Here is an 8332-nt window from a genome sequence, read left to right on the forward strand (position 1 = left end):
TCAAGGACGCGAGGCGCGACGCCAATCAAGCCTTGGAGTCCTTAGGAAAATTCAGAGCAAGCATCGATGACCGATTCGATCGCACCGCGCAACGTCTCAAGGACCTTGAGCAGGCCGCGGATCAAGCTCCGCAAGGATCGGACGACGAGCCGCTCCCTTCGGGTAGAGAGGGCGACCGTCCGTCGAAGAAGGACAAGCCCGCTCGGCAGCGGAGTTCTAAGTCGAAGCCCTCGAAGAAGGACAAGCGACGTGCAAGCAAGGGTCACTGTAGTGACGATCCGGAGAACCGCGACTCACAGTCGGAGTCGCTTGGTCCCTCCGAAGATGGTAACGGCGGTTCGTCGAACCATTCGGGCGATTCCGAACGCCGTTCAGAAGACGGAAACGGAATTTCGTCAAGCAAGAAAATTTCCTCCAGACGAGGCGGAGTCACTTCGTCCGCCTCGCGGAGAGACAAGGGCGCGGAGCCTGAAGATGTCGCGACGCGGCGCATGCCGCGATGGGAAGAGTCGGAGGAGCTGAATCCGACCAACTACCTCTTCAAGCAATTACTTTCGTACCAAACGTACCGCTTGCAGAACCCGCAGACATATTTGTCAAGTTCCTGGCGGACCGCCGTGCGAAAAATTAGGAGAGATATTCCGCCTAAGGTGAAGAAGGACAACACGTTCACAGGAGAGGAAGGGGTCCTTGTGTTGGATTTTTTGGCAAAGTTAGTTCAAGAGTTTGATACTCAAGAAATGAACGAGGGGCAAGCGATCCGCCTGTTGCCTGAATTTTTAAGCGGCATCGCCTTGAGACAGTACACTTCAGTGTCTCAGACGGCCGGGGCCCATCACGGAAAGATATCCGTTTGGCCAGAGGCCGTACAGTGGTTGTTGAGGAGTTTCGCAACCGACGAGGCGATCCGTCAAGCCGTGCTCGCATTGCGAGAAGTTCAGCAAAGACCGTCTGAAGACGAGATGGAATTTTATATCCGTCTGACGGACGCAAGCAATCGATGTGGAAACGTATATTCGATGGAAGAACAGATGACGATGTTTATTGAAGGACTCGATTCGAGTATCAAGCCGATGGTATTTCAATACCGGCAAGACAATCGGGACGTTTCATTTTTGAGACTAGTGAATTACGCGAAGGCGCATGGCTCGGCGAGCCGCGCTAAGGACAAGAAGACCAAGAAGGTCACGATTCAGACGCCGTCGACGTTCAGGGCGGGGAAGAAGCCGAGGGCTTCTTATCCCGGTCGCAGAAGTGACGCCGCCGTCCATTTAGCCGAGTCCATGTCCGCGTCAGATGAGCGCGGTGCGCATGGAAGTAGCGAAAATCACTACGAAGGAGCGTTAGTAGCCGAAGGCGAGTTCATTGAGCCATCGGAGGGCTACGGACACGAGGACTACGGGGACAGCGGGTCGTCAACTTTACCGACGCCTGCATACACGACGGAGTCGTTTTCAGGGCCCACGGATCCCGTGATGATGTTTCGGGGGCGCGGCCACACGCCGGCGCCGCGCAATCCGATGGAAGACAAGGGTACGACGTTTCGAAGGCCAGGCTGGATGGGAAGGCCGCAACGCCAAGGAAGTCCGCCGGCCCGTGGAGGACCTAGGACGCCGTATCCCGTCAAGACGCACGGTCTGGTGTGCTATCATTGCTATGAAAAGGGGCACGCCGCGCCAACGTGCATTCTTTCCCTCCGGGAAATGCACCGAGTTTTGGAAAATTATGAGGCGTTGTCTCCGATGGAGAGGTTAGGGATACCATCGACGAGTTACCTGAAGGTCAAGAATTGGTTCGATTCGCAGACGGCGAGCACGCCGAGTGCTTCAACGCCGGGGTCGAACCAACCCTTCAGAGGGCCCACCGCGGGGCCCGCGCCGTCGGATGTGAGGAGGATCCCGCAGCGGCAGGAAAACTAGAGAGGGGAATCTCGCATGAGTCGCGAGAGGCACAGGGTCGACGTACTGTGCCCGGGGCTCAGCCCCGTTCCCCGTCTCTAAAGGAAAAATCAGGCCTCGAGGAGGAGGTTGTTGGATTGGTGGATAAGCCCAAAGGGCCAGCTCAAGTCAAGAAAATTTTGAGCCGAGCCCGAGATCATCCGCTGGAAGAAGTTCGAAGACCCTGGTACAGGGTTAAGCGAAGGGAGTGTCCCGAGAAGATTTTGGTTCTTGCGCGAAAAAACTACAAAGTTTACTCGGACATCGGACCCACAATTGGATTGATGAGCCGGGTGTTGTCTGTTTTAGACACCGGCGCGGGACCAAACCTTGTGCGAAAATCGGAACTCCCAGCTGGAATGGAATCTCTAGTGTCCTATGGACCGACCCAGGACATTGGCGACGCGAACAATAGGCCACTCCGGACTCTCGGCACAATTAGAATGCCTGTGAGGCTTGGAAAATTTGTGGCCGCAGCCGAGTTTATTGTATGCGAAAAACTAGCCGTCCCGCTAATTCTAGGCGCGGACTACTGTGACCGGTTTGTGGAAGCAATTTATCCAAGGAAGAAAACGGTTGAGTTGGCGGATTTCTCGGAGGTTCCGATAGTTAGGCGGTTCTCGACGAGAAAAGGGAAGAAGAATCTCGTCCCGGGAGAGAACGAGAATGATGGAAAGGTGGAGCGAATTTCCCCTAAGGTAAAAGTGGCAAGAGCCACGACTATCGAGCCAGGGACGCAACGCGTCCTGGAATGCACCTCGAAGAAGGCGGGCTTGGTTGTGGTTCAGCCGTACTCGTCGTTGTACGAAAGGCACGGGTTGACGTGCACGAATGGTGTCGTTCAGGTTGAGCCTGACAGGCCATTTCGTTTACTCGTTGCGAATTTTAGGACGTACCCTGTCAGGGTGCAAAAAGGCCAAGTGGTGGCAGAATTATTACCGCACCCGAGAGCCGCGCTCGAGAGCAAAACCGCCATTGGTGAAGTTCTCGGAATTCAAGAAAGGAAGAAGGAAAATTTTCCTAATTCCACCAAGACGCCTACGGGCGAGACAAAATGCGAACCGTCGGATCAAGCGCGCGAGGACCAGCCAGAAGAACGGTCGGCAGAGCTCTCCGCGTCGGCATCTACGAAGCCGCAACGCAGGATTGAGCCGCCACCGCCGGACGTGGAGGACCTCGACCTGAGCCACGTGCCGGAACGGCTGCGTGAGCGGTTCCGTCGGATGTTGAAGAAGTATTCATGGATGTGGGATGGGACGCTTGGCGAAATTAATACCACCGTCCATCGGATCGAGTTGATACCCGAGACTCGCCCCATCGCAGAAGCCCCGTATCGGGCCGGACCTAAAGCCCGCGAAGTAGAAGATGCAGAGGTGCAGAAGATGTTGGAGGCAGGAGTGATAGAACCAGCGCAGTCAGAATGGGCGTCGCCCGTGTTGCTGGTGCCCAAGCCGGATGGGTCAATGCGTTTTTGCGTAGACTACCGCAGGCTGAACGCAGTGACGGTGAAGGACACGTACCCCTTACCGCGCATGGATGAGTGCCTGGACTCGCTTGGTGACACCAAGGTTTTCTCCGCGTTGGACGCAATTTCGGGATATTGGCAGATGCTTATCCCTGAGCGCGACCGCGACAAGCCCGCATTTTCGTGTCACTCAGGACTGTATCGCTTCTCAAGAATGCCCTTCGGGCTAACTAACGCGCCAGCGACGTTTCAGAGAGCAATGGATATCCTGTTCTCTCCGTTCCGTTGGAAGTGCTGCTTGGTGTATCTGGACGACATAATAATTTTTAGCAAGTCGTGGGAGGAGCACATCGTGCACGTGGATGAGATACTTTCTGTATTGGAGAAGGCAGGTGTGAAGCTCAAGCTTCGCAAGTGTGAATTTTTCGGCGAAAAGATCAAGTACCTGGGCCATGTCGTTCGGCCAGGTACATTGGAAGTGGAAGATGCGCGAACCGTCGCATTGGAACAAGTGAGGTACCCTCAAACGCAGACCCAGCTCAGGAGCTTCTTGGGGCTTTGTAATGTCTACCGCAGATTCGTTCCGCATTATGCGAAAATCGCGCATCCGCTCAATCAACTGTTGAAGAAAGGACAACCTGTCCAGTTGGAAGGATTCGACGAACCGTGCAAGAAATCTTTTCATAAGCTCAAGGACGCCATCTTGGCACCGCTGGTGTTGGCGCTGCCGAAGAAGGACCTACCCTACTCGGTAGATACCGATGCAAGCGACTACCAAATAGGCGCTGCACTATTTCAAACACACCCGGATGCGCAACGCAAACCCATCGGGTTCTTTTCAAGAACGTTAGCCGCAGCCGAGAGAAACTATTCCGTATCAGAAAAAGAATGTCTAGCGGTAATTTGGGCCGTACAGACTTTAAGACCATATCTATATGGCGAGCACTTCGTCGTGCATACCGACCATGCCTCATTGAGGTGGTTGATGAACGTAACCGACCCCAGCGGGAGATTTATCCGATGGAGGCTACGCCTCTCGGAATTCGATTTTGAAATCAAGTACAAAAAGGGAAAGGCTAACAGACAGGCGGACGCTTTGTCAAGGTTGCGAACCGCAGGAGAAACCGTCGACGAAATCGACGACGAAATCCCTTGCTTTATGGCCAAACCGGCCGAGGGTACAGTGGAGGACGAGGAAAGTATTGACGCGGCAGACGACATCCTCGCTCTTGAGGGGGGCACCGCCCCTGATCGCCTCGATCAATTCCAAGCTTTCACTCCGGAGGAGCTCATTCGCGAGCAAGCCGTCGACCCCTTCTGCAACCGCATCAAGGAAGAAATGGACGCCGGAAAGGTGAGAACGTTCAGCACGGAGACCGAGGAACTCGAAGGAACTCTATGCCGTACCGCGGCGGAGTTTGTACAAGTGGTAATACCACAATCGTTAAGGGACCGCGTCCTAGGGTTGAGCCACTACGCAAAATTGGCAGGCCACCCGGGAGGCAGGAAACTTTACAAGACTTTGAGAAGGTATTTTTATTGGCCTACGATGGCCCTAGACTGCTACGCAGTCGCGAAGAATTGCGCCGCATGTGCGCGGGAAAGGGTGAAGTTAAGAAAAACACGAAGGAAATGTAGCTGTTCACGCCCAAAACGCCGCTGGAATTTGTCGCCATCGACATCCTTGGCGAGCTAATTACAACTAAGCGAGGAAATCGGTATATTGTCGTGATCAGCGATCGATACTCGAAACTGGAACGAACCGTACCGTTGAAGAAGATATCAGCTGCGCACATCGCACAAGCCTTCGTTCACCATTGGGTACTCGTGTACGGACCGCCGGTCAAGCTGCTGTCCGACAATGGAACACAGTTCACGGCCCGGTTCTTTCAGAACGTCTGTCGAATTCTCGGCATCCGCAATGTGTTCACGACTACGTACCACCCGCAAGCCAACGGCCAAGTTGAGAGATTTAACCGCACGCTGACTTCCGCGTTGCGAAAATACGTTGGAGAGCACCCCAAGGACTGGGACTTATTTAGCGACGCTGTGACGTTCGCCTACAACACACAAGTTCATCGAACTACGAACATTGCACCCTTCGAGCTGGTGTTGGCTCGGGCGCCGAGAAACATTGCGCTACAAGCGCAACCAACATTGGAGAATTTCAGCTCGTCACGAGCATACTACCTGAAATGGCAGTCGTGGTTGGAGAGCCTAACGCGAGGCGCTGATAGGAGTTTGCGGAAGGAACAAGCCCGGTACAAGCGAAATTTCGACGCACGCCTTCGCAAACCGAAATATGAGATCCCACCGGGGTCCTACGTGTTCCTCCGGAAGGAGCAGGGCACAGCTAGCGAACCGAAACACAAGCTGGCACAAGTCGCTACAGGACCTTATCAGGTTAAAAGATCGGATCAACATACGGTAGTCATTGCTATTGGCGATCAGGAGGAACGCGTATCGCGAGACAGGGTGGAGTTAGCCCCAAGCCCGATGGACTATGCGCAGATAACTGGCCTACGGCAAGCGCTACAGTTCCTGGGAGAGCCGGAGCTAAACGAAGAAGGAGAGGTAATGGAGGACGAGGAACGTCCTCACACCCGTGCGCCTACGACGGGAGACCAGGATAATTTAGTTGGTCGAACGCCGACAACGGAGACACCTCCAGACCTACGCGAGTTTGGAAAGTCCAGAGAAGAGGATGAGTTGGAAGATCTTCGGAAGGGGGAAGGACAGTTGGACACGCAGGAAGAAGGAACCGAAAGTCAGGAGTATGTGATCGACAAGATCGTGGACCACGGCTACGACGAGGAGAAATTAATTTTCAAAGTGAGGTGGTATGGGTATACCATCGAGGACGCAACGTGGGAACCTATTGAGCAGATCCCCCGCAGCGCGGTAGTCACATATTTCCGAAGAAAAAGGCGACCCTTACCCACCCAAGCGTCGCACGCACAACCGGGATAGCCATCGTAAATAGAATTAGTAGGTTAGAGACAACAGAGAGGTCAGAACTTCGAGAAAGGAACACATCTACGGGGTTCGCAGATAAGGAGTTTGAAGGAAAGGAGAGCAAGCAGAGAAGCGAGACTGTATCCTTGGATGAGGCATTGAGCCTCTCAGAAAACACACACGCTTCATCACGGTACGCACGAGAAATGACGTTTCGAACGGACGGTCCGCCCACGTGGGGGGGATGATGAAATCAAATTATATATACATATGTAAGCGTGTCGACAACAACCCGCTGAACAGGCGACACAAGTGAGAAGTCGAATCCAGCCATGCTGTGAAATTATGATCAAAAAGCAGGAAAAATTACGGCAGCTGCGGTACGCACGATAAGTGGTGATCGTTTGCCACAGTCGGCGACATAACTATTCTAAGTCGCCCCGCAGCCAAGCCCCACCCGACCTCACACGAAGCCGATCGTCACACTCACTGCTAACACAGTGCCCATGCTCGCCGAGCACGAAGACTCGTCCAAAGGGACCACCCTCAGAAGAGCGCGATTACGAATTCACCGGCGGTGACCGACGTCGACGCTCACAATCGGTCCTATTATATTTTTTTCCAGGACGGTCGACTTAGCACTTACCCATCATGATTTCTCTTCAACTCTGTCGTTTCTTTGTTTCCTTGTTTATTCACTTTCCTTTTTTCTGTTTTGTTATTGTTCTGTTCAAGTTACTATAATTTTCTGTGTGGTCAAGGAGACGACCCCGCACTGCGGGGGTCGATCAGAAGAACCTACAAGGAATAAGAAGGAGGCTATTGCCACGCCAATGAGAAGGGGAACCCTACAGTAGACCCAAGATTCGAAACAAGGCGTTCCATTGAGAACGAAGAAGAAGCCCCTTCCCCCCGTGGGGATGCGCGTAATGAGGCGCGAAGGACGAGCGAGGGTCGTACGAGACCTGATGAGCACCAAGCGGACAGTATGGTCCGTGTCGCGAAAGAATACGTCGGAAACCCTGAAGGATGCCCTCCCACCTTGTACATGAAATTACTTTCGTGGCGACTCTCTTCACTTTTTTACTTTTTTCCTTTACCGTGCAGAAGGCACTGACGAGACACGTAATTATAATAGCCCCACGGGGTGAAGCTCCCAACTGATGGAGACCTCTCAGGCAACGTTCACCGTATACGTGAACCGGCTACTGTGTCTTGTCATTTTTTTGTTTTGTTTCGAGGTTAATCTACGCGGGACGAATGGTATCGTTAGCTCCTTGGGAGAAGGAGTCAAATCTAAGAAAGGGAGTTTGAACCCCCGACGAGGGCCTGGTGCAAGTTTCATTGAGATCCTCGATATTGGTTTGAAAAAAAAGCGTACCGGCACAACCTTCATTGGGTGTGCACCGTGAGAGCATCAGCTCAATATTCGTGCTCAATTGTGCTTAGGACGAGCCCTCGGCCCGGGCGACGCATCAGTCAGTCCGCGACAGGATCATCGATCTCACCCTACAACAGTTGTATTTTTCTGTACTCCCATTTCTCCTTTGTCATCAGGGATTGAACGCAAGAGCGCCTGCGCGGTGTCCTGTCTGGAAAACTCTGACGTCCTTGAGTACAGACTCCATGAATAATGGCGACGTACCGTCGGCAACGAGAATTAATCCTGAGACCTCTCATCTGAGGAAAGAACAGAACGATGATGAGATGGGATTGAGACGCAGATCAACGCATGGGGCCTTCCTTCATTAATGTGATTTCCTACGAAAGGAGACGAAGGTTTATACAGCGTAAGAGGAAACTTTTGAAAGATTTTAGTTCAGCACTTGACGAAACCTGGAGTGCTTTGCTTATTGAGGAAATCGGGGAGAACGCGGAGGAACGGGGACGTCTCGTATGCATTGGACGAACTCAGGTTGTTAAGATCTGAGAAACCAATTTGACTTGGGAGCATGAGCACATTGCATGCCAACAC

This window comes from Chondrus crispus, genomic scaffold, assembly GCF_000350225.1.
Source record: "Chondrus crispus Stackhouse genomic scaffold, scaffold_90, whole genome shotgun sequence".
Classification (NCBI taxonomy): Eukaryota; Rhodophyta; class Florideophyceae; order Gigartinales; family Gigartinaceae; genus Chondrus; species Chondrus crispus.